The sequence below is a fragment of the Macaca mulatta genome, chromosome 15 (genome assembly GCF_049350105.2).
Source record: "Macaca mulatta isolate MMU2019108-1 chromosome 15, T2T-MMU8v2.0, whole genome shotgun sequence".
Taxonomy (NCBI): domain Eukaryota; kingdom Metazoa; phylum Chordata; class Mammalia; order Primates; family Cercopithecidae; genus Macaca; species Macaca mulatta.
The window spans coordinates 3,055,705-3,082,809 of NC_133420.1; the positions used below are offsets into that span (position 1 = coordinate 3,055,705).

General features: G+C 44.8%; 2 long non-coding RNA genes across 3 annotated transcripts; one reads left to right on the plus strand and one right to left on the minus strand.

Annotated features, from left to right (window-relative positions):
* The first annotated feature begins 759 nt into the window (after positions 1-759).
* LOC144334918 (uncharacterized) lies at positions 760-26,899 on the plus strand. The gene is made up of 3 exons (XR_013405176.1): positions 760-1,665; positions 23,563-23,597; positions 26,653-26,899. It is a non-coding gene; the product is annotated as an uncharacterized LOC144334918 (long non-coding RNA).
* On the minus strand, positions 4,962-22,725 carry LOC144334912 (uncharacterized). 2 transcript variants are annotated; one of them, XR_013405170.1, is made up of 2 exons: positions 22,590-22,725; positions 4,962-6,969 (listed from the first exon to the last, which is right to left on the minus strand). It is a non-coding gene; the product is annotated as an uncharacterized LOC144334912 (long non-coding RNA). The 2 variants fall into 2 exon arrangements; XR_013405169.1 differs by lacking the exon at positions 4,962-6,969 and adding an exon at positions 15,750-18,124 and having other exon boundaries at positions 22,590-22,709.
* Positions 26,900-27,105: the final 206 nt, after the last annotated feature.

The window sequence follows — 27,105 nt, forward strand, 5'->3', positions numbered from 1 at the left end:
CGGGATGAGCCCCAGGATGAGGCACACATCCAAGAAAAATCCATGCCTCTCCATCTTTTCCCCAGGATTGCCCTTTGGTGAGACTCTCCTTTGCGATTGCTTCACTTTCCCGGGTTCATAGAACAAACCTCTTCTTAGTCTCTTTTGTTGTTTCCTATCTGTTCAACAAACACCCACTGCGCAGGACCATCCTCCGGAAAGCCCTCGAGTGGGGCCGTTTGGGAGCCCTTCTTCGTGGGGTGAGCACTGAAGGAACCGGGATCCCATAAGCCCGTGCTTTTGTAGGGGCTGCTCCCTGTCCCATCGCAGGTAACTGGCACCAGGCTGTTAAGCTGTGGATGGGCAACTGGCACAGCGCTTTGGATGTGCGTATTTCAGCACGTGGAGTTGGCCGGTGAAGTCAGCCGAGGTCGGCACAGCGTACAGCAGCGCGCCTGTCCATAGGGAGGAAGGGTCGTCCCGCCTCCCCGCCAGGTCAGTCCCGTTGCGCCTCCTCCTATCCCACTCTGACTTTCGCGCGCCCATGCGTCTCTGAGTGTAGCGCCCCGATACTCTCCCCCACCCCAAGGATTCTTCTCCCTACGGGACGAGCTGGGGGCCCGGGAGCGCCACAGACCCCGTGGACCCGGGAAATCGCAGCTTCGTCATAGCTAAGCTCGCCGCGCTCAGCTTTTCCCACCACCTGGAGGATCCACTCTCCGTGCGTCCTTCCCGACCTCAGGCTGCAGAGAAAACGTGGGGGCGGGGATCGAGGAAGCCGCGCGCAGAGGCTCCTAGCGCAGCCCCAGGAGGAATCCTGCCGCCACCAAGAAGCTGTGCGCGCGGCCGGGCTCGGCGCTGACAACAGCCGGATCTACCGGGCCTGCCGCGAGCCTCCGCGTCCAGGTGGGGTCTCCGCGCCCCAATTCCACCCCGCCCCGCCATCGGCGCTCCCCGCAAGTGCGGGGTTTCCACCGGCCCCGGCGTTCGCGCCCACTCACGGTCTCCCTTGCCCCCCCCCTCCCGCCCCGGGAGATGCTCCCGGCGTTCTATTCCGCCCTGCCTTGACCCGCCCAGCGAACGATGTGACCCCGCCCCCTTGCGGTCTCCCCTCCCCCGGTCGCTGCCCCTGCCCCCACCTGTGGCGCTCCGGGCATCTCTAAAGGCCCCAACCAGAGTCCTCCAACCCACCCGCAAGGGTAGCGCACCGGCAACGCGGCCCCACCCCCAGGGACTCCGCCCACTTGTGGTGTTACCCCCGCCTCCGCGACCTCACCCACCGCTAGCGCGGCAGCCACCTACGACGACCCCCGCGTAGGTCCTCCCGCCCACACCCGGCCCCGGCCAGCCCCTGCCCCTTTCTCTGCCCCTTTCCCTGCCCCTGCCCCTGCCCCTAGCCGCGCCCCACCCCCGCAGCCCCTCCTGTGCGCTTGGGCCCCGCCCGTCAAGGCCCTTTGACGCTAGGGCCGGGCGGGGGCGCGGGCGGGGCAGCGTTTCCGAGTCGGGCGCACGCGGGCAGGGTCTCCATTGCCTGCTGCGCACCCGGACTAGCGGCTGCCCTCGGCCTCCTCGCCTTGGACGCGGAAGACTCCCGGGCCCCCAAGGGCTCCTTGCGGAAGTTCCTGGAGCACTTCTCCGGGGCCGGCAAGGCCATCGGCGTGGTGACCAGCGGGGGACATGCTCAAGGTGCGCGCCCCCCTCCGGGCGGCGAGGGAGGGACGGACGGAGAAGGGGAGAAGAGGGAGAAGGGGAGAACAGGGCGAAGGGGATGGGGGAACCGGGCAGAAGAGGGGGAAGCGATGGGAGGACCCGGGGAAAGGTGGGGAAGCGATGGGAAGAACTGGGGAGAAGAGCGGGGAAGCGATGGGAAGAACTGGGGAGAAGCCCGTGCCCGGGAGCGGCAGGGGTACCTGCGGGGCGGCGGGAGCCGGCAAGGCAGCCCCGGGGTCCATGCCGGGTGGGGCGGAGGAGGAAGGAACATGGCGATAGGAACCTCCATTCGGAAAATAGTGAGCTTTCCACCCTCTCCGGTTTATGTTTTAAATTGAGCCTGGTAGAGGGGGTCGCCTGGAGCACCTTCCGGGGTCGTTCTGCCTCTGAGCTGTAGGATGGGGCCGGGCTTCCCCTCCGAATCCTGGGTACAGCGCGATCACTTCTTAAGTTGCCCCCGCCCCCCAACTCCGCCCCACGCCACCCCCCAGCTTGTGGAGGAAGAAACGGCCGGATCTCGGCGGGCCTCCTGTCGCCTCGGGCCCCCCGCGGCGTGGGCGGGGTCCCGGCTGCTGCAATGGGGGAAAAGGCAGGGGTGCTGTGGGTTCCCGCCTAGCGTCTCCGAGGCAGTCCGGCAGCCCCTCGCGTTTCCGTTGGAAGATTTTAAAAAAGGGTTTCCTGCGCTCGCATGTGCTGTCGCCTTCCGGCTCGTGACAAAACCGAAAACTAAAATGGGTCCCAGGCCCTCCCCGCCAGCCTCCGCGGACGGGAAGGAGCAGGAATCGGGGACTCCGGGACGTCAGTGGCGCTGCAGCGCGGGCTCTGGGCTTCCCCTGTCCTGTAATGTGGAAAGGGCTCTCCAGGAGGGGCCGAGCCTGGGCCCACGACGCAGGCGCTCCGGGAGGACATTTAACATTGAAGAGCGAGAGGTGGTGGAGACTGCGCTCCCCAGGCCCCGGGTGCACGTAGGGGCACCGGTGCCCAGGTTCAGGAGGCTGAGGCCTTCTTGGCCAGGTAGCCTTGTTAAATCTATCTGAAAATCACAGATAACTAAGTATCAAGTCGTCACAGATCATTTTAGTATCCTGAATGAGATGGCTACGGAAAACATGAAAACGTCGTTACTGGTTACGTGCATGACGCATCCAAAACATTGTTACCTGCACAGTGGCAGCACTGATATTTGTGGGCTTTTGAACGTGTGGACTGGAGTGTTAAGAGCCCTTCAGAGTTATGACAGTAGTTTGATTTGAATGTTCTTTTCTTGGCGAATAAATGCTGTACATTGAATTTACCCAGGAAACTAGGAAGGTGAACCCACACGAAGGACACAGGCCTGTGGGCTGCTCCAGGCGCCCTTAGGGCGTTGCAGGGCCTGAGCCATGCGCTTCCTGCTCAGCCTCCTGAGAGCCGTGACGGCGTCTCTGTTCTGCCTCACACTGGACCCGCTAGTTTCATATTCTTGTTATGGTTCCGAGGCTACAAGCGGTTGGATTCTGTGAGACACTCTCTGTCTTCCTCCTCCGGCTGCTTTCAAATGGGTCGTCTTTTTTTAGAACTGATTTTTTAAGCAGTGATTGATGGGGTGAGTTGTAGTGCTGTCCTGAACTGCAGAGGGAGCGCATTGAGGAACCTGGGTTTTGATGCTGTGCACATCAGCAGAGTCACCAGCCCAGGGCCCTGTCAGTCCCATTATTAAGCTCATTTCTTGCTCTTGTCATCGTTACTCAGACGCCTTAAAAAAAAAAGCAAACTCCTGCTTACCGTCACTGGCTGAGTTTGGCAAATGGGTGTTTACCCTGGAAAGAGGGGCATTTTGTCCTCTGGAACGTCTAAGGCGCCCTTTGGTGAGGTGGTCTGTTTCTGACCACTCTATCCCGTGGGCGTCCTTCCTACTTCCACCTTCCCTTTCCGAACGCCTCCGCCTCCAGGGCTTTAACTTTCCTTCTGTGTGTGTGCCACACAGAGGTTATGACTGTTGTGCCAGTGCCCTGTTTTTTCTCTTTCTTTCTTTCTTTCTTTCTTTCTTTCTTTCTTTCTTTCTTTCTTTCTTTCTTTCTTTCTTTCTTTTCTTTTCTTTTCTTTTTTCTTTCTTTCTTTCTTTCTCTCTCTTTCTTTCTCTCTCTCTCTCTTTCTTTTCTTTCTTTCTTTCTTTCTTTCTTTCTTTCTTTCTTTCTTCCTTTCTTTCTTTCTTTTCTTTTCTTTTTTCTTTCTTTCTTTCTTTCTCTCTCTTTCTTTCTCTCTCTCTCTCTTTCTTTTTCTTTCTTTCTTTCTTTCTTTCTTTCTTTCTTTCTTTCTTTCTTTCTTTCTTTCTTTCTTTCTTTCTTTCTTTCTTTCTTTCTTTCCATTCTTTCTTCTTTCTTTCTGCTGAGGGCCAAAAACTTGCTGCATCTCAAAAGAAGCATTTGCATCCATTTGTTCGCGATGAGCATAAACTGCTCTTTAAGGGAGACTAATTGGTAAACCCGGCTGCTGTGGGTAGAAAGACAGAGGTGGCCGCGGAAGCAGGGCTCTGCCTCTTGGAAGCCTGCACAACCGTCCTGCTTTCTTTCTTCAATATCCGCGGGGGGGGGGGGGTGGGGTGGTTAATTTTAATAAGCCCTGGAAACCAACAAAGCAGGAAAGTGCTAAGACATTGAGGTGTGAGATTTAAAATGACAACCAGCAGCCTCTCATTCTTCCTTCACTGAGGAAGGAAGGAACCAGTTGCCTCTTCGTTTTGGGGCTGCAGGGTATGTTTGGCAGCGACACTGGCCCTTTGTGCTGTGTGACTCATGAATTGAGATAGTTCTTTACTAAGTGTTTTGTGCAGTAGGTATGAAAATGGGGAAAGAGGGAGCACTGTCCGGGGTGGAGAGGCGTGGAGAGACGCTGTGATACATAGCGAGTCCTTTTCTTCTGGGCTCCTGGTTTTCAGTCTTTTTCTTCTTTTTTTCCTAACAGCTTGAAAGATGATTTTTGTGTCTTAATTAAAAGGTTGAAGACTGTGGGTCAGACCCAAACTAATTCCATCGGCATCAGAGAAAAGGATTCTTTACATATTTATCTATAGGCACAATTAATTTTTTTATTTTTTGCTGAATTATCTGGTTAGTCAAATCATACATTAGAGAAGTAATATTAAAAATTAAAAAATAAAAAATGTATCTGTAAACATATCCCCCTTCCATTCCAGTCTTTGTCTCTGTGTAATTTTAGAACCTTGGGCCATGATGTACATAGAGTTTATATTCTTTTAATATCTTGCTACTTCATTGTTTTCATGTTTAATCTTTGGGTTGATGTATCACAGGTTACTTGACCGTTTCTTACAGGTGTTTGTTTTAGTTTTTTTTTTTCCCTTAACGCTAATGTAAATTTGAGTGTTTGGATGGTAGTTTTAGCAGAATTTAAGGCAGAGTCTCAGTTAGGGTGATGGATCGATTTATAGTCCCTAATTTGAGGAGGGAGGTGGCAATATGCCCTTTCTTCTAAAATTGATATGTTAAATCACAATGGACATTTACATGATTTTGAGCACTTGGGACTCCCCTGGGGTTCACTGGTATTGCAAGGTCAGGGCTGGGGATCTTCTGCTGGAGAGGCCCCCAGCGTGCCCAGCGCAGGGTCCTGAGTGTGTTGCTGCAGGACAAGCTCTGGGCTTTGCCCTGCAGTGGCCGTCGCTCTGGGAAGAGCTGGCTGCTCCAGGAATGAGGCCTATGCTCTGAAGCTCACAGTCAGCAGACCAGCAAAGGTCAGCGCAGATGACCTTATATGAATCATTCATTTAACAAGCATTCATGGAATACACATTCCATGCAGTTGGAACTTAGAGTGGAAGGCCATCAGTTCACTGTTGTCTCAGCAGAACTTTGTCCCTGGGTCCCTGTTGAACTTAGAGTGGAAGGCCATCTGCTCACTATTGTCTGAGCAGAGCTTGGTCCCTGGGTCCCTGTTGAACTTAGAGTGGAAGGCCATCAACTCACTGTTGTCTGAGCAGAGCTTGGTCCCTGGGTCCCTATTGAACTTAGAGTGGAAGGCCATCAGCTCACTGTTGTCTGAGCAGAGCTTGGTCTCTGGCTCCCTGTTGTAGCCTCCGCTCCTAGGAGGTGCACGGTGAGTGTTGGGGGACCCTCTCCAGGCACAATTGCTGAACAAGGACCCCTCCCAAGGGTGTCAGCCCTAGGCCCTGAGCTCTGAAGAGGAGGAAGGCATTCCTGGGGCCATCTCCCCTTCTGGATACTGAGCTCTGCACAGAGAGTAACTCTTCCACATTCACTGCAGTGAAGTTCATACTTTAGAGACTGGGGCCTGCATTCCCCAGAATTTCCATGGCCACAGGTGGTGGCTGCACCATGCGACTGGTGTCTATGTTCCCTGGAATTTCCGTGGCCATAGATGGTGGCTGTACCATGTGACTGGGGTCTGCATTCCCTGGAATTTCCGTGACTGCAGGTGGTGGCTGCACCATGCGACTGGAGTCTGTGTTCCCCAGGATTTCTGTGACCATAGGTGGTAGCTGCACCATGCGACTGGAGTCTGTGTTCCCCAGGATTTCTGTGACTACAGGTGGTAGCTGTACCATGTGACTGAGGGTCTGCGTTCCCCTGAATTTCCGTGGCCATAGGTGGTGGCTGTACCATGGGAATGAGGGTCTCTGTTCTCTGGAATTTCCATGGCCATAGGTAGTGGCTGTACCATGCGACTGGGGTCTGCGTTCTCCAGAATTTCTGTGGCTGCAGGCTGTGGCTGCACCATGCGACTGGGGTATGCATTCCTCGGAATTTCCGTGGCCATATATGGTGGCTGTACCATGTGACTGAGGGTCTGCATTCCTTGGAATTTCCATGGCCATAGATAGTGGCTGTACCATGTGTCTGAGGGTCTGCGTTCTCTGGAATTTCTGTGGCTGCAGATAGTGGCTGTACCATGTGACTGAGGGTCTGCATTCCTGGAATTTCTGTGGTCGCACATGGTGGCTGTACCATACAACTGGGGTCTACATTCCCTGGAATTTCCTTGGCCACAGGCGGTAGCTGCACCATGCATCAGGTCCTCTGTCTCAGGAGTTGGTGCCATTGTCTCTGTTACTCCCTCGCCTGACACACAGAGGCAGTTCCTGACTTTATCACTCCCAGGAAACACACAGGCATCTGTTTTGGATCCTTGTTTTATTTCCCCATCACCTTTCTCATCAAAGGGAAATTCACATCCCTCTAAAGCTGAAAATGGTGTGGGGCCCCCTGGTGGTCTTTCCAAGGCATTATCAGCAGGTAAATTAGATCATGTGGGCCAGTGTACCTGAAATGAAAACAGAAAGGTAAGTCGTGTCACTAAGCTTTGGTGGGAGATTCAGGGTCTTTGTTAGTGGCAGAATCATCCAAAGTAAGTTGTTTGTTCACTGCAGATCTAGATGGTTGGCTGTGTCAGGATTAAACTTAGCCAGTGTCGACAGAGTGTCGCTTAATCCCTCACGGAAGCGTGTCAAGTACATTGAAGAATAGCTGCCAAGTCTGCTATTGTCGGGAGAGAGGCAGGTACGTCTCTCGCTTAGCCCAGTGCTGCAGGAGGCCAGGCTCACGTCAGGCTGTGCGTGTGAGTGGGTTGGATTTTTAGCACTCTGGGACGGTAAAGCACAAACATCTATTTTTAACTTGTGGGTGACCTTCTTCTGTGCTGCTTGAGTCTCTGTGGGCCTTTCTGTTTCCTTCCTGAGGAGTCTGTGCCAGGGTCCCAAGCGTTCTCTGGGCTGCACCTCCGCGCCTGCCCAGTGAGGAGCCTCCTCCTGGTGGCTGTGGGACTGGGCTGGGCCCACACTGTCAGCATCGTCTGGGGTAAGCAAGCCCGTCCTTCCACACCTCAGTGTCCCCAGCTGTTGAACAGGGCTAATCAACTGACCGTCAGGATTAATGGGGATCAGATGCGCTCATCTCATAGCCCTGCTTGGTAAATAGCCACTTCCACTCTGTCCTCCAATGTGCTACTCTAGACTTTTGCTTTACCTCCATTTAGCCAGGTGATTCGAGGTGACAGTGACTATCAAGAGGGATGTACAGAGGAAACCAGTGGAAGAGAGCTCGAGGAGCAGACATGGGCGCAGGGAGCACAGTGCGGGGAGCACGGCTGCAGGGAGCATAGGCATGGGGAGCACAGATAGGTGTAGGGAGCATGGGCGTGGAGAGGACGGGTGCGGGGAGAACGGGTGTGGGGAGCACGGGCGTGTGAAGCATGGGTGCGGGGAGCACGGGTGCTGGGAGCACAGGGCATGGAGAGCATGTGTGTACTTGCTCTGCTCTGACAGAGGCTGCCGAGCATGTACTCTGTGCTCAGATGGGTCAGAGCCTCAGTGCCTCTTTTTTAAAAAAAAAAAAAAAAAATCTTTTTTTAAAGATAGGACTTCTGTCTTCCTGGTGGCCCCTTTTAGTCGATACTCTTTTAAGCCTGCTTTTCCAGAGAAAAGCTAGGAAGGATGGCCTATATAGGTTCCAGTCTGGGCATATCTGGAAGAATGGGTCTTTTTTAGGTTTGAGTCTGGCGTACCTGGGGACATCTTTGAACCTCCACTCAGAGTCCCAGAACCACGTGTAGAGGCTCCCCAAATGTCTGCTGGGACTTTCCCCTCTGCTCGCGGATGATGAAGAGCAGAACCTCACCCTGCCACGACCTCTGGGGTCCTCCTTCCTGGAGGGCAGTGCCTTGGTGACCAGCGTGTGTAGGAGTCTGAGCTGGCACCTTCGGGCTATGCTGTGCAGCGGGGGCTCATGCCATGGGGCATTCTTGTGTTCTGCACCGGGACTGGTGACGTTGGGCATCCTCGTGCAGTGTGGACCACATGAGGTGCACATGAGCCAGACAGCTCCCGGAATTCGGAGCCTGGCTCTGTCTCAGGCCACCCACCTGTCTGTGGCATTTCTGAGGGATTGTGGGGACCGTATGAGTCTGTGTCCCCACCCTCACTGGCTGGACACCTGTGCCAGGCTGGAGCTTTATGTTTCACCATCCCCTGTTCCGAGTTGTGTGAATATTTATTTTCATTACCTACTCTCATGAGCTTTCCTTTTAAAAAAAAAAAAAAATCGGAGACAGACTTTGAAGTCCCCTGGCCCCACCGTTCGTGGACCTAATGGTATTGCAGAAATTATGACTTCAATTATGTATAATAACTGGGGCTACTTTAAAAGTCATGTAAAGGAACAAGGTGGAGTAGCCATTTCAAGCTGTACATCATGCTGGATTCTTAAGTGAACATTATCAGGGTTTCAACACGTTTTCTCTTTTTATTTACTTTGGAGAATATAATGGATGCTCAGAAGCTGTTGGGATTTAGTAAGAGGAAGTTATCCTTAAGAAGCTATTTAAGCAAGGGGACAGTTGGAGTAAACGTAAATTATGAACACACACCTATTCCAAACCAGAGAAATAAAAGCATCAACTTTACTGGGGTTGAAACTTGGGTGCTAGTGTGTCTTTCCTGCCCACAGTGACTGTGGCAGTGCTGTGGGCAGGAAATTCTGGAAAGAAGACTCGGTGCCAGTGGTAATTTTTGTGACGATTCATTTGCTTTCAGCTCAAGTGACTATAGTCTTACTTGCAAATGGCTAGGTCTCCACCAATGGACCACAACACTGACAAAGGACACATGAGAAATGACCCTTGGGTTTTTAACAATTATTATTTTTAATGGACACATTATAGTACATATCCATGGGATACAGTATGATATTTCAATACATGTTTTTCGTGTGTAATTAGCAACTCAGGGTAATTAGCATGTCCATCATCTCAAACATTTGTCATTTCTTAATGCTGGGAATATTTAAAATCCTCTCTTCTAGCTGCTTGAAAATATACAATAAATTGTAAACTATAGTCACCCTACAAGGCTATAGCACACTAACCCTTATTTTTACTATCTAGATGTAATTTTGTATCCATTAGACAACCTCTCCCTTTCTGCCTTCCCGCCGCCCTTTCCTGTCTCTAGAAGCCACTGTTCTACCTTCCGAGGGTAGAATATCGTTTTCCTCATAGAGATCTTTAACCTTCTGGGTTAGATTTCTTCTGAGGTATTTTTATTTTTATTTTATATTTTTGTAGTTAAATGGGATTGCTTTCTTGATTTCTTTTTTCACTGGCTCATTGTTGGTCTATAGAAATGCTACTGATATTTATATGTTGATTTTGTATTCTGTAACTTTACTGAATTTGTTTATCAGTTCAAAGAGATTTTTGCTGGAGTCTTTTTTTTTTTTTTAATATATAAGAGCACATTGTCTGAAAACAGATAATTAGAGTGCCTCCTTTCCACTTTGGGTGCCCTTGATTTCTTTCTCTTGCCTGACTGCTCTTGACTAGGACGTTCAGTGCTGTGTTGAATAGGAGTGGCACAAGTGGGCGTCCTTGTCTTTTACAGATCTCAGAGAAAAAGCTCTTAGTGTTTCCCCATTCCCCATTATGTTAGCTGTGGGTTTGTCACATATGGCCTTTATTGTGTTGAGGTATGTTTCCTTCAGTGCCTCGTTTGTTGAGACTTTCTATCATGAAGCAGCGTTGAATTTTATCAAATGCTTTTTCTGTATCTATCGAAATGATATTATGGTTTTTGTCCTTAATTCTGTTGATGTGATGTAGCATGATTATTGATTTGTGTTTGATGAGCAATCCTTGCATCGTGGGATAAATCCCACTTGATCATGGTGTATAATCTTTTTGATTTGCTGTTGGATTCAGTTTGTTAGTATTTTGTTGAGGATTTTTGCATCTGTGTTCATCAGGAATATTGACCTATAGTTTTCTCTTTTTATTGTGTCCTTGCCTTATTTTGGTATCAGGGTAATGCTGGTCTTGAAGAATGAACTTGGCAGAATTCCCTCCTCTTCAATACTTTTGGGATAGTTTGAGAAGAATTGAAATAAAAATGTGTAGAGTTCAGCTGCGAAGTCACCTAGTTCTGGGGTTTTCTTTGTTGGGAGACTTTTTATTATTACTTAGTCATACGTGTTACTCATTATTGGTCTCTTCAGGATTTCCGTTTCTTCTTGGTTCCATCTTGGTAGGTTGTACGTGTCCGGGAATTTATCCATTTCTTCTAGATTTTCCAATCTGTTGACATACAATTGTTCAAAATAGTCTGTAATGATCCCTTGTATTTCTGTAGTATCAACTATCATTCTCCTTTTCTGTTTCTAATTTTATTTCTTTGGGATTTCTTTTTGTTTGCTTAGTGTAGCTAATGGTTTGTCTATTTTATTTATCTTTTCAAAAAACCAATATTTTTTTCTTCATTTTTATATTTGTTAGTTTCAAGTTTATTTAGTTCCTCTTTGATCTTTGTTATTTCTTTTCTTCTACCACTTTTGGATTTGATTTGTTCTTGCTCTTCTAGCTCATTGCAGTTCGTTGTTAGGTTGTTTATTTTAAATCTGTTTTTTAAATGTAGGAGTTCATTGTTATAAACTTTCCTCTTAATACTGCTTTTGCTGTATACCATAAACTTTGATATGTTGTGTTTCTGTTTTCATTTATTTCAAGAAATTTTTAAATTTCCTTCTTCATTTCTTCATTGACCCATTGGCTATTCAAGGGCATATTGTGTAATTTCTATGTATTTATACAGTTTTGAAAGTTCTCCTTGTTGTTGATTTTTTTTTTAATTAAACTTTTTGTTCTAGAGTACATGTGCACAATGTGCAGGTTTATTACATGTGTATTCACGTGCCAAGTTGGTATGCTGCACCCATTAACTCATCATTTACATTAGGTATATCTCCTAATGCTATCCCTCCCTCCTCCCGCCTCCCCCCTCCCCACAACAGGCTCCAGTGTGTGATGTTTCCTTTCCTGTGTCCAAGTGATCTCACTGTTCATTTCCCACCTATGAGTGAGAACATGCGGTGTTTAGTTTTCTGTCCTTGCAATAGTTTGCTGAGAATGATGGTTTCCAGCTCCATCCATGTCCCTACAAAGGACATGAACTCATCCTTTTTTATGGCTGCATAGTATACCATGGTGTATATGTGCCACATTTTCTTAATCCAGTCTGTCATTGATGGACATTTGGATTAGTTCCAAGTCTTTGCTGTTGTGAATAGTGCCGCAATAAACATACATGTACATGTGTCTTTATAGCAGCATGATTTATAATCCTTTGGGTATGTACCCAGTATTGGGATGGCTGAGTCAAATGGTATTTCTAGTACTAGATCCTTGAGGAATGACCACACTGTTTTCCACGATGGTTGAACTAGTGTACAGTCCCACCAACAGTGTAAAAGTGTTCCTATTTCTCCACATCCTCTCCAGCACTTGTTGTTTCCTGACTTTTTAATGATCGCCATTCTAACTGGTGTGAGATGGTATCTCATTGTGGTTTTGATTTGCATTTCTCTGATGGCGAGTGATTATTGTAGCAGGACTAGCCGCAGACAAAACATGATGGGAGGCTACATGCATCAGCTAACAGAACAAAACGTTTTACAGTGCTTTCTCAGACAATGTCTGGAATTTACAGATAACACTAGTAGTTTGGGTCAGGGGTTAATATTATTATTATTATTTTAACCACCAGGGCCAGGTGGTGGTGCCAAGGTCGTCTAGCTATTTATCTTACTTCTGTTTCCTTCCAACTTTTTGTTTTCTCCCCCTTCTCCTGTCTTATAAACTAGGGAAAAGGGGAGACGGGAAAAGTTGGGAAAGACAACAGGAGAAGTGGTGGTCTCATTCTATATTATGAGCATTTTTTCATGTCTCTATTGGCTGCATAAATGTCTTCTTTTGAGAAGTGTCTGTTCCTTGTTGTTGATTTATAGCTTTATTCTGTTAGAGTCTGAGAGTATCCTAGATGTTATTTCAATTTTAGAAAAAATGTATTGAGAATTCTTTTGTAGCCTAACATGTGGTGGATTCTAGAGAATGTTCCATGTGCTGAGGAGAAGAATGTGCATTATGTATCTGTTGGATGAAATGTTCTGTAAATGTCTGATAGGTCCATTTGGTCTACACTGGACTTTAAATTTGATGTTTTGTTGTTATTTTTTGTCTAGATGACCTCCAGTGCTGACAGTGGGATTTTGAAGCTCCTACTATTGTTGTGTTGGTGTCTCCCTGTCTCTCTCTGTCTCTCTCTCTCTCCATATATATATATATATATATAGATAGATATATATATATACGCACACGTATATATATGTGTGTGTGTGTGTGTATATTTATGTATATATAAATTTATTTGAGACAGAGTTTTGCTGTTGTTGCCTAGGCTGGAGTGCAGAGGTGCAATCTCAACTCATTGCAACCTCCACCTCCTGAGTTCAAGTGATTCTCCTGCCTCAGCCTCCCAAGTAGCTGGGATTACAGGCATGTGCCACCATGCTGGGCTAATTTTTTGTATTAGTAGAGAGAAGGTTTCACCATGTTGGCCAGACTGGTATTAAACTCCTGACCTCAGGTGATCCACCTGCCTCCACATCCCTCCCAAAATGCTGGGATTGTAGGCATGAGGCACTGCGCCAGACCTCTCTTTCTATTTAGATCTACTAATATTTGCTTTATATATCTGAATGTTTTGTTGTTGGGTGCACATATACTCGTAATTGTTATATCCTTTTGCTATTTTGATCTCTTTATTATATAATTACCTTTTTGTCTCCTTTTTACAGTTTTTGACTTAAATTGTGATTGATCTGAAATAAATATGGCTACTCTTGCTCACTTTTGATTTCCATTAATGTGGAATGTGTTTTTCCATCCCTTCACATTTAGTCTATGTGTGTCTTTGCGGCTGAACTGAGTTTTTTGTAGGCAGCATATAGTCAGTTTTTCTTGTTTTAAATTCATTCAGCCCATCTGTATCTTTTAATTGGGAATCTTGGGATTATTTTGCTATTGATATCACAGTCCAGACATTAAGATTTTCTCACTTAAGTTGCTTTACACAAATTAATATGAAGAGGAAGTAGAGTTTTTCTTTTGTCCTTTTGAAGAGAGTGATGGATTATTATTTTCACTTCATGCAAGTGAGGGACTCACCATGCCTGTTGGGATTTTAGAATTTCTTTCCTGTTATTAGGAACAGCAATGATCTGTAATGGGTTCCTGGAATCATCCAGTGATGGTCTGAATATCTTAAAACTTTCCTTTCATGTCTCATTTTCTATTTCTCCCCTAGTAGCCATGCACCTGGGGCAGGACCTGGCCTTACATTTCTTTGGTTTCTTGATGATTTTTCAGGTTTAGTGTTTGACACAGTTAGGAGTCTGGATAAAATCAGTCCTTCTGGGAAGTGTGTAAGTCAAACAAGGACTTTCTGGTGACGTTATACAGGTTTCCCATGCCCCATGAGTACAGGAATAGCTCCCTGGGGAAGGAGAATGGGCACATGATGGCAGGGAGCCATTCTGGGATGGTCCCATCGTTCTGCAGGAATTGTCATGCGGGAAGAAGAAGCACGTGGTGACTGAGCTGGTAGTGATTCTGCTGATAGTTTTGATCGTTATGATTTGCTCCTGAAAGGTGATGTGGGATGAACTGCAATATTTAGAATGCTGACATTCCTTGAAACAAAGATATAGAAAAAGGTTTATAATTGCATGATGCCTTGTAGTTTTCAGCTGCTCTCATGTGGATCCTTTTTCGTGCTTCTGAAATGCTTTCCCAGGAGAGAGTGTTGTTCTTTGTATATAGATGAGGAGCCTGGGTTTCAAATGGTTAGGAATTCAGTGCATGCATTGGAATCTTTAGTTTCCTGGAACATTTTCTATTCAAGTATAGACCACATGGCCTCTAAAGGCTGGTTCATTCTTAACACCGCGATTGGTTATCCAGCCTCACGTCTGGGGTGGGTGGCAGGAACTCCACAGCCATCCTGGGTGCTCTGGGGTGGGGTGGCTGAGCTGTGGCAGCTCCTCCCAGCTGAGCAGGAAGGCTGGGGAAAGCTCATTCCATTCCCCTTGGTTCTAACCAGGTAGAGGCTTACACTGCACGTTTCCTTAGCTGGGAACCTTTAGAACTTTACATTTAAATCTAATCTGTGATCCAGGGGGTAGACACATGGGTATTCACTGTACAATTCCTACATTTTTTGTATATTTAAAATTTTTTTTTATATGTGTCATGGACGACAAAAGAAATGAGACCCCTTTGAGTTAGCTTTTCTGTATAGCATCTTCTAGAATCAGGAGGCTGGACAGGGTTTAGTTTCATCAGAAATCTGAATCTTTCTGGTCAAGAGACGGCACTATTAAGTTCTTGGTTGTGTGGTTTCTGAGAAAGAAATATTCTAAATGAGTTCCAGGAATCACCTCTGTGGGATTTCTACAGGAAAAATGACCACTCTTGAAGCTTCACTGTCACTAACAAGAATAATGGTGACGGTTTCTAAGCTGTCTCCAGCCAATCTTTAGTTCTTTTATGCAGAGTGCTTTTATTCCAAGTGAGGTGCCCTTCTGTTTAATAGTGACCTGCAGTTATTACAGGGATTGCAGCTGCATTTGATGGACGTGAACCTGCTCATCTCTGGCTCCCCAGCTTCGCCTCTGGGGTGCGTGGCAGGCGCTCCACAGCCATCCTGAGTGCTCTGGGGTGGGAAGTCTCTAGGGGGAGTGGACAGTGCATGGCCAGGACGTTCCTGTCCGACGTTCCACACTGGTGTGTGGGCGTCTCTGCCCTGTTTCCTCTGTCCGTGCATGTGTGGCGTTTCCTCCGTTCGTGCATCTGTGGCCTGTTTTCTCCGTGTGTGCCTCTGTGGCACGTTTCCTCCATCCATGCGTCTGTGGTGTTTCTTCCATCCGTGCGTCAGTGGCATTTCTTTCGTCCCTGCGTCTGTGGCACTTTTCCTCCCTTCATGCGTCTGTGGCGCTTTTCTTCCCTCCGTGCGTCTGTGGTGTTTCCTCTGTCCGTGCATCTGTGGTGTTTTCTCCGTCTGTGGATCTGTGGCGTTTCCTCTGTGAGTCTGTGGCCTGTTTTCTCCGTCCACGCTGAAGGCCGTCACTTCTCTCTAGTCACCACTTACTGATCGCTCCCTGTTGGGGTCCGTGCCGGGGGTGGTGGAGAATGAAAGAACACACAAAAGACAAAGACACACAGAGAACATGGCGGCCGCGCTCAGAGCCTCCGCCTCACTTTATTTATACTCCATAAACCCCACGTCAGCAGAAAGAATGCAATGCAAAACAAACTTTCTTTTCCCAGATGTAACCTTCTACTCAGTTCTTTGTTTCTATGCTCTTTCTTATCTGCCCGCCTTCTTGGCGCCTACGGGAGTTCATTAAAAGTTCAATTGGAGATACTGTCCTTGAGCCCTATCTATTCTCAGCATACTGTTTTCAAAGGCCCCTGCATTTCCCCCCCTTTTTTTTTTGTTTTGCCTCAATCCTAAAAAGGTAGCCCATATTTGTTCTTGTGTTTTCTTTTGTTTTTGGAGGCGATGGAGGGAGCATCGAATCACCAAAAGAAGTAGACCCAATCCAAGTGCCCAAAGCAATATACTTCCAGAGATTGTAGAAGTCCATATCTTCATCTGGGTCCATGGGTTAAAGCAAGGCGCTGACCCAGCTCCTGAAGGGTTACAGTTCCGGACAACACATGTAATTGTTGTCGAAATGCTTCGGAAATGTTCTGAGTGAGCTCCTGGATGTCCAAACTAATATTTTTATGGCCTACTAATAATTTTCGGATTACAGTCCAATTTTGAGAGATGTTAAAAGGCACAGGCGTTACACAAAATTGAGTGGAGTTCCAATCACATTGTAATGTCATCCGAGTACTGAGTACAGTGAGCTGATCTCCAAGCCATGTCAATGCTTGCTCCATGTTGTCCAATCTTTCAGCAAGTTGAGAATCAATGTTTCGTTGTTGAAGCCATAACCGGTGAGATTGTTCGTGCCATTGCTGCATAAATTCAGCATTTTGTATGCTTTGACGAAGAGCGAATCCTGCTATGGCTGCAGTGGAGACGATGGCGACAAGGCTCATCACCGAGGCAATTATAAGTCCAAGGGCACGGAGGGTTCACTGGAGAGAAGTCCAAATATAAGTCTCAAGAGGTGATGCCCCCCATGGTCGCGTAAGGTTAACAGGTAGCCAAATTTCCTTACGAGCCCTGAGGATATAAATATCCTCAGTAAAATTGTGCCACCAGGAATGATTGAGGCAAGACAAAAATGTACACATATCTGTACAATTAACAGTCCCCGTAAGATTATCCCATGTCAAATTTCCTGCTAATAATAGGTGGGGCTTACGGACACAAGCAATAATATATCAGGAGGTATTCCGATATAACTGAATATGAAAGGAGTTATTCGGGTTAGAAAGATAAAGGGGCATATTCCCCACAAAAGTGCTAATGGCATCGCCTGCAACTAACAACTTCCAAAAATAACTCTGTACTTCAGGCCTCCTTCACGCCATACCAAGGTTTCATTACTGTTAGCAGCAATACTTTTATTTACCCAGTGTCATTTCAAAGGTATGTGACTAAATTTTGTTTGAAAATCACCGTGCACACTTCAATCAGTTATTTGCATCCCGTTGTATTCTAATAAAATCCGGGGTTTAGTTCCCCGACATTATTGTCACTCCAGCACCTCAATATTAGGAGAAACCTCTAGAATAGGACCAAAAAGTAAAGAACTAGGAATAGTTTCATTACTATATACAGTATGATTATATTAAAAACTTCTAGCTACAATAATAACAGTATTAGCAGCCACATGACTATAACGAACAGCCCAAGCTTCATGCAATTTTCGGAGACAATGAGGACTATTTCCCATACATATTGGAAGTCCTTCCACTCCAAATTGGTATGTGCTGATTATAATTGCTGTTTAACGTTCTATGTTGTCCTTGTCCATATGGGGGATGGCATCCAAGTAATGTTATTGGTGAAAACCTTAATTTCCGCCTCCTCTCAGGCGACTCCCTGATACAAGGGTGGAAAGGGAATATAAGTCCAATATTCATACAAAGCCTCACTAAGAGAAATAAGTCTCCCGCCGAGGCACATCTAACAAAGGAAGAAATGCATGCTGAATCCAGTTTTCTTTTCAACAGGGTTTCAATCATCTTGTAGGAAACCACTCAGGTCCACTCCCTGTAAGGACAAGAGCATAGCCCCGTCCCTGTTTTAGAACTTGCCCTTGAACATGCTTACCTTCTTCATTAGGATACCAAACCTTTAAACTGTCAGCAGGGACTATCACCGAGGGAGTTGAGGAAAGATGGGTTACGACAGCAGAGTCTTGCAATTGTCTCCATTGATTCAAAAAAATTAAGGTAAAAAGAACCTTCAAAATCTGGTTTCAAAATCTGGTTTCTGGGGGGCTCATTTCCCCCTTTTTGTTTTGTTTTAATAGTTAAGTTTTTAAAGTTAAATTTGTGCGCTCAATGATGGCTTGACCTTGACTGTTGCCCAGGATACCGGTGATATGTTGAATATTGTATTGCTGTAAGAAAACTTGTAATTTACGAGAGACATAGGCAGGGGCATTATTAGTTTTAAGTATGAGGAATGCCCATGATGGCGAAATAAGCTAAGAGATGAGTAATAACAGAAATGAGAAAAGGTATCAATGGTATGATGAACATACTTTAATCGTCTAAAAGAAGGGACACCTCGTGGATTAACCCCAGGATGGAAGGATGGAATGCTCAAAGGAGCACAGGAAGGACAAGCTCGAATAAGAGAACGAGCTTGTTTATGAGTTAAATGAAACCATCGTTGAAGGCCAGAACTATTAGTGTGATGTAGAGTATATTTTTGTTCTGCAGCATGTAGGTGGCCGATTAAAAGCAAATCAATCTGAGTATTACCATGAACTAATGGTCCAGAAAGTTGAGAATGAGAACGAAGATGAGTGATGAATAAAGGAGCTCGACGTTGGCTCAAAGTAAAGGATAACAAAGAAAAGAATTTCTGAAGAGAAGAAGTAGTACAAAGAGGTAAAGTGGCCTGAGAAATATAAGAAGTAACATAAACGGCGTATTGAGAATCACTAACAATGTTACAACCAGTAGTAGGGAAATCAAGTAAGACCATGAGAATAGCAAACAATTCTCCCTATTGCACCGAGGGATAAGGATAAACTGTAACTCAAGATTGATGAAGCTTCTTGCCAAGAATCAGAAGTTGCAAGAAGATAAGTGATCTGACTATGAGTGAATTGAGAGATAATTAAGGAAGGATCTCCTCCCCAAAGTTGTCGACAGTGATGCCGTCCTTTGATGATCAGTTCAGCTAAACGATCGATATAAGTAGCCAAGCGTTTAGATATTTTATTGGACAAAAAGATCCATTTTAGTGGTCGACTAGTTTGATGAATCATTCCTGTGGGAGAAGGTAAAGTATGAAATAAACAAAAGGAAGGGCCTTTTGAAGTTGCTCTTCAACAGGCTGGAGTTCCTGTAAAGCCAAAGGAGTTAAATGCCGTGAGTTGTCCAAGTGACTGTCTCCTTCTAGAATAGAAAAAAGATGTTATAACTGATATGTTGGTATTCCTAAAACAGGACGCATCCAATTAATGTCTCCTAGAAGCTTTTGAAAATCATTTAATGTTTTTAAATGATCACGTCGAATTTGAATTTTTTGGGGTCGAATATTTTGTGCCCCCAAGGTATAACCTAAATATTGATAAGAAAATCCAGTTAAATTTTTTCTGTGGCAATATTAAGTGAGTAGAAAGAAAGCTGAGTTTGTAATGATACAAAAGCATCTTGCTGCTTTTCTCTGGTTTTAACTTTGTGGGATAAGGGCAGGATTAGGAAGACCAGGCTGTAAACTTTCCCTAGGTTTAATGTAAACATTTATAATTTTAAGACAAGACAAAGACAGGAATTCCATGCAGAAATACGTGGCTTTATATTCCTCTCGGCCATTTGTTTTTTGACTTACTCTTTTAGAGTCCTAAGTATTTCTTTAAATAATAGTCACTGTTTCACCTAAATAGGAGTGGTGGCTATGAGTTTAAAGGATTGTAGCCCATTTTGAACATCTTATTTTCGGCAGCTGAGGAAATATGAGGAATGTTTAAAAAAGCAGCAAATTGTTGTGAAAGATCTTGTTCCCAAAAATTAATATTGATAGGAACAATATAAAAATTAAAAAAAACACTTGACCTTGTTGACCTTTAGGACCGACACAGGTTAAAGGTTCTATGTCTTGATAAATCACAGAAGCAGCACCCAAGCCAGTGAGTATAACTGAAACTTGTCTTTTTTCCCATTGTATAGGCCACTAATTTAAACAAATAATAGACATATTCACCCCCGTATCAATTAACTCTTTTAAAACTATCCCATTAATGTGCAATGAACATAAAGGCTTTTGATTAGAAACTAAAGTTTCCCAAAAAACAGTTTTTTCTGTGCTACGAAACCCTCTCTATTGAGAATACGTTCCCCTGCCTCTAGGCGTATAAATTGTGAAACTTGTACCAAAATAAACATTTTATTAGTAATATCATGTCCTTTTGGCAAAGGGCCACACACTCTAATAGCTAATTTATATACTCCTCTATTAGGAGACAAAGTATAAGGCTGAGTAATAGCTAAGTCAGCAGCGGCGCTCTGCTTAGTTGCCGCATAAAGCTGAGAAACTGGGGTAAGGTGTGGGATCCTTAAGGAGGACTTGAATTTATTCCTTAATGTTGTAGGCCATTGCTCACTGAATATTGTAGTAGACTTCTATTGTAATTGTTGGGGCCCCAAGCCTGTGGGCCCCAGCTCCCGTTTCCCAGGAGAGGAGACAGTAAATTTCCACTTTTATCAGTTTTGGAACGACATTTATTTGTCCAATGTCGACCTTTACCACAATATTTGTACACCTCTGAAGGCAGCTTTCTGCCTTGAGGGATAAAAGTGTTCAATTTTTATGACATTCTTTTTTTTGAAATGTCTAGGTTTACCACACTGCAAACAAACACCTTGTCTGTTAATTCCTTTTAAGGCTTTAGACAAAGCTCCAGCAAATAATTGAGCATCATAAATAGCCCCTCCAACACTAACACAAGTTTTAATATATTTATCTAAATTGGCCCCATTGGCCTTTAACGATTTTAACAATTTTTAACAGTCAGCATAAGCATTTTTAAAAGACAATGTTTATAACACAATTTTTGAAGCAAGGCCAGCACCCACAATTTTGAAGACAGCATCCTGAAGACGGGCTACGAAATCTGAATATAGTTCATTTGTGCCCTGTAAAATCTTCACAGAGGAAAGGGAACATTTTCCTGTTATCTCTACCTTATTTCAGGCCCTTAAAAACAAAGTCTTGATTTGAGTAAAGGCAACATCATCTAAACCAGCCTGAGCATTAAGAGTAGCATATTGGTCCGTGCCTGTGAGTTGTTCCTCAGTGGGTCCAGGGGGATCACACATAACATTTTTTCTAGCCTATACATGTGCCTTGTTCATTTACCAGCTGTGCAATTGTAACCACTGAGAACGATCAAGAAAAGCCTTCCCCAAAGTCTTCCAGTCTATAGGAATTATCAAATTTTCTGATGAAAAATATCAAGAAGACCAAGGATAAAAGGAGATTGAGGTCCATAGTTAGAAATGGCAGCTTTCATTTCTTTTTAAAAATTTAATTTGTAAGGCATTAAATTGGACATTATTGCCACCATTTGAAAACTGAGCATTAGGAGCAAAAGAAGCACAAATAATTGGAAACAGATCCAGCTCCTTAAAATTTTTTTTTAAATTAAAAGTATATATAATATATAATAATAGTCATATCCCCAAATATAAAGAATCTCAACATATTAATAAGAAAAGGCAAATAACCCAACCAAAAGTAGCAGAACAAAGAAATGACAATAAACCTATATGTCTAACATCATTACTCACTAGGAAATATGTATATTAATACCAAATTGAGAATCATTACATACACAATACAATGGTTAAAATTTAAAAACACAGAAAATATCAAGAGGTAGTTAATGTATTAAGCAGCTCGAATATTCAACTTCTGTTTGGAGTGTAAATTGGTGGAACCTATGCACCCCTATAACATAACAATTTCCTAGCTGGGGTTATTAATACTATATTAATATTAATAGTTAATATTAATGTGTTTATTTATTGACTATTGAAATACTCATAATATTTTAACAAACAATAAGATATACATATACACTGGTTTTAACATATTAAACAGGTGTTTAGTATAAATTTAAAGTATGTCTGATGTGAACAGGGCTTCAACTTTGCCAAACAAAGGTAAAGATAAGGAAGCTGGGGGGTTGGAGGCACTGGAAAATCCTCTTTTAACAGGGCAGAATGAAAAGAAACAGGGAAAGCTCGCAAAGGTGAATTAGAAGAATATATCTGTAATATTTGTTGAAGCATTTCCATAATACACTGCATGTCAGAATTTCCCTTAGAAGAAGGAAGAGCTGGCTTTTTCTCTTCTCCCCCTTTTGCTATCCCCCCCATCCTCTGTTATCCTGGCACAAATGGGCTCCATTTCAGATTTATTTTATTTTTATTTTTTCCAAATCCTCAGATATCTTTCCTCCTGTGGCTACATTACCACACTCTGAATCAGTCTCAAGTAACTCTAATGTCTGAGTGATAGAGTCACACAAGGTCCACAATTTTAGAGGCATAATATCCCCTAACTGGAGAGCTCTAAGCAGAGTTTTTACTACCTGTAACCATTCTCTGCGATTCAGCTGCACTTTAGTCTGATACTGAAACCAGTAACAATGTTGTTCAACATGGGTAAACAATCACTTCAAAGTCTTTTTCTTTCACTTTTACTCCTATAGACAGCAACAGTCCTTGAAACAGCCGTAAATATTCTGAGGCCAGAGAGATGGAATTCCCCATAATGAAAGCTTAAGAAGGTTCCCCTTAACAATATCCGGGCCTTACCCGCCCCTAGGGGGTTCCCCTTCTTGTTCTCCCCTACTCACCCGTGCTGACCCTGCTCGCTGCGCCACTTGTTGGGGTCCGTGCCGGGGGTGGTGGAGAATGAAAGAACACACAAAAGACAAAGACACACAGAGAACATGGCGGCCGCGCTCAGAGCCTCCGCCTCACTTTATTTATACTCCATAAACCCCACGTCAGCAGAAAGAATGCAATGCAAAACAAACTTTCTTTTCCCAGATGTAACCTTCTACTCAGTTCTTTGTTTCTATGCTCTTCCTTATCTGCCCGCCTTCTTGGCGCCTACGGGAGTTCATTAAAAGTTCAATTGGAGATACTGTCCTTGAGCCCTATCTATTCTCAGCATACTGTTTTCAAAGGCCCCTGCAGCTCCCTGTGTGCTGAGCCTGTGTCAGGCGTGTGGCGTGTGTCCCCTGTGTGGCAGGGGTTTGCGTGACACACAGGGACACACGCTTGGGGAGCTGCAGTGATGGGGTCATAGCCACGCAGCTCAGCCCTCGGTCTGAGGGTCTTGGTGCCCACCCAGCTCTTCCCGAAGCAGCCTCAGGGCAGATCCCAGCTCTGCTTTCTCTCCTCGAGATACCTCATGAAGTAAACTAAGCAAATCGAAAGTAGGAAACAGTTGTGAAATGAGGCCTGGTTTCAGGTGTGTGTGGTCATTTCTCTTTACATGTTTACTTCACATACCCCAAATGATATACTTTCCAGCTGGTATAACAATGAATTACCAGCCATTACTGGTACAAAATTCCAGGAAGGATATTTGAGGAGGGCATAGTCTCAAAAACGTGCTTAATTTTCACAGTTGTGATTTGCATGATAAAGCTGTCAGCACTGTGACCTTCTTTTGTTATCTTATTTTTATTTTTAGACCCTTGGGAGGAAGTTATTTAGTGATTACTTATAATTGTGAAAATAATGTAATGATTACAGAATCTCATTAGAATAAATATTATATTTTCTGTTCCTTATGTCAATGAAATCATCTTAATCCAGGCCGATGTTGGCAGGAATTGTCACGTTTAAAATGGGTAAGATATTTATGTGATGTGACGACCTCCCGTATTGTCTCTGGAACATATCAGAACTTTCATCTCAATTCTCACTTGTTGACACCCTACCCTGTTTTGTAATTATTCGTTTGCATCAGAATTTTGAATCCACGTACCTGAGATGATACTTACGTATGCATGTACGCATGCATGTGTGTGCATGTGTGTATGCGTGTGTATGTGCGTGTCCACGTGTCCATGTGCACGTGTATATGCATGTATGTGTGTGCATGTGTACGTGTGTATATGTATGTGTGTATATGAGTGTACGTGTATGTGCATATGCGTGTGTATGCATGTATGTGCGTGTGTGTGCATGCATGTGCGCTCATGCACACACGTGTACATGTGCATGCACGTGTGCACGTGCATACACGTGTATGTGTGTATGTGTATGCACATATGTACACACGTGTGTACATGTATAGGTACGTGTATGCATGTGTATGCATCTGTGTGCACACAGATATACCTTTTCCTTTCATACAGGCTGTTTTGAGTATTGCTGTTAGGCAGTGACAATTTTCTGTTTCCTCAGTCAGAAAATGGGTAGCTCATCATTAATAAAGATGAGCATTCAACATCAGGAATAACTAAATACAAATGAAATTGTCATATTAAATAAATAAATTCCAAAACAAAGGCAATGTTCTGTACTATGTGTTCACATTGAACTTTCTTATAAAAATTGGTGTGAATGTTTCCCACTTATTGGAAATCACATGACTAGTTTAAGCCAAAACGTGGAATATTAATTAATTCTATTTTCAGATCACTTTTGCATATTTATGATTGATCTGTTCTGCTGTTCTGGAAGCTCTGAAAACCACTCTGTCTTACTCTAGCCGATGCCACGGTTGTGAGAATTCAGGGAAACAAGGTGTTTGCCAGTTTAAGTATTTTAGATCTCAAACTGCCTCTTTTCTGTATCATAAACCAGTCTTAAAGAAAGACATAGTGTGACTTGTAGTGGATTATGTCAGTTTTATTTTCTGTGGCTGAATCATCACTCTACGTTGTGAATTAATGTTATTTTTCAGATCGTCTTCATAACACAGGGAGGTTCTCCAGTGTTGAGTGCAGGTTCAGTGAAAGTACTAACACTGTTACTACGGACTTAAACAGACTTGTTTTCTGAGGTGATAACCTTGGAGTCAGGCATTCAGTGTCCGCCCATCTCTTGGTTCCGAGTTCTCGGTCCCCTCCCGCTCTCCTCCCCCTGTACCCTTACTACTGTCTTACCTTCTTTTTGACTCCTAGGCCCTCGGAAGATGGTGTGTTGGGGGCAGGTGCCTGCTGTGAAACTTTGATAACTTTGGGAGAGAACTTTTTCTTTGGAGCAAGACCCCTCTCAATAAACTTTCAGTAGCCTGAGTATCATCTGTTGTGTGAACTATTTGTGGAAAATGTTCAGCATTTTTCCTTGGATTTTGACTGATCTTTCTCCACCTGCCAGTTTCTTCTCAGTTTGCCATGTCTGTACCCTCACCAACCCGTTCCAGCCCTGGTTACGTGTAAAGTATTTGAAGCAGAGCTCTGCAGATGAGAGAGTGTGTGTCACCCCCCGAGTTCCCTTCCTGGCCTCTGAGTGTCGGTTGTGTTTTGTTCCGAGGGACGACTCTGAGGCTCCTGGCCCCTGTTTTGGAGCACCACACCGCAAAGTGGGTGTAAAATGAAAAATGGGTTTATGCTGTATTATAATTCATAGAGTAGATGATAAAAATGCTTGAATCTGAACAGCAACTGAAAATGAGGACATGGTACCAGTTTGGATGTTGGACGACTTTCTTGAAAAAAGCTTTCATCAAATTTAGAAACTGTGCATGTGCTGTTTTCTATTTCATACTTAGAATCTGTATAGTGTGTGTTGTATGAATGTGTTGTATGAGTGTGTTGTGTTGTATGTGAGTTGCATGGGTTGTATGTGTGTTGTATGTGCATATTGTGTTGAGTTGCACTTATTGTACGTTTGAGTGTTGTGTGTTGTATGAGTGTGTTGTGCGTGTATTTGTGAGTTGCATGCTTTGTATGTTGTATGAGTGTTGTGTGTTGTATGTGTGTATGTGTATGTCGTATGTGAGTTGCATGTATTGTGTGTGATGTATGAGTGTTGTGTGTTGTATCAGTGTGTTGTACATGTGTTTATGTGTTGCATGTGTTGTGTGTTGTATGAGTGTTGTGTGTTGTGAGTGAATTGTACATGTATTTGTGTTGAGTTGCGTGTGTTGTGTGTATGTTGTATGTGTTATATGTTGTATGAGTGTGTTGTACGTGCATGCTGTGTTGTGCGTGAGTTGCATGTGTTGTATGTGTTGTATGAGTGTATTGTATGTGTATGTTGTGTTGTGAGTTGCATGTATTGTGTGTACATTGTATGAGTGTTGTGTTGTACGAGTGTGTTGTACGTGCATGTTGTGTTGAACGTGAGTTGCATGTGTTGTACGTGAGCTGTATGAGTGTGTTGTATGTGTATGTTGTGAGTTGCATGTATTGTATGTATGTTGTATGAGTGTTGTGTGTGCATGTTGTGTTGTGAGTTACGTGTGTTGTGTGTTGTATGAGTGTTGTGTGTTGTATGAGTGTGTTGCATGTGTATGTTGTATGTGAGTTGTGTGTTGTGTGTGCTGTATGAGTGCATTGTTCATGCGTGTTGTGTTGTATGTAACTTACGTGTGCTGTATGTGTGTATGAGTGTGTTGTACGCACATGTTGTGTTGTGAGTTGCATGTATTGGTTATGTGTCGTATGAGTGTGTTATAAATGCACATTGTGTTGTGAGTTGCATGTATTGGGTATGTGTTGTATAGGTTGTGTGTGTTTGTGTGCAGTGTGTGTTGTCAGTGTTGTATAAGCACATTGTACATGCGTGTTGTGTTGTGTTGCATGTGAGTTGCATGTTGTCAGTGTGTGCCATGTGAGAGGCGGGGCATCCACATGACTGCTCCTCAGTGAGTCCTGCCTTGCAGCCCCTTCGAGCTTGTATCTTCCCGAGCAGCCTAGAAGCAGCAGCCTGTTTGCCTCTGCCCCTCCCCAGGAGACCTCAGCCAGGTCCTGTGCTCAGCCCCCCGCTGGGCAGTCTGCCTCTCTTGTCTCTCTCTCTTCTCTCTCATCGTCCTCCTGTGCCTCCTCCTTCTCGGGACCTGCATCCTTCCTCTGTGCTTCCTGGCAAGCCACGCTTGGGACGTTGGAGTTCAGGCTGTCCTCCAAACCGTTTGCTCCTCTCTGAAGAGCGCCCCCCTTGACTGGCCGTGAGCAGCTGGAGTGGATTGCAGGGAAGGGAGGTGGGTGTTCCTGTAGAGACGCCAAGGTCTTACCTGGGGAGAAGGGAGCCTGCACTGGGCAGGCCGCCCTCCTGAGGAAGGGGATGGGGTGGGAGGAGGCTCTCGTGGACAAGGGGCCCACCTCCTGCCCTCCTTCCCTCTATCCCAGTCTGTTGTGAGGGAGGGCGGGACCCTAGGTGATTTCTATGCAGATCTTCAATTATCCA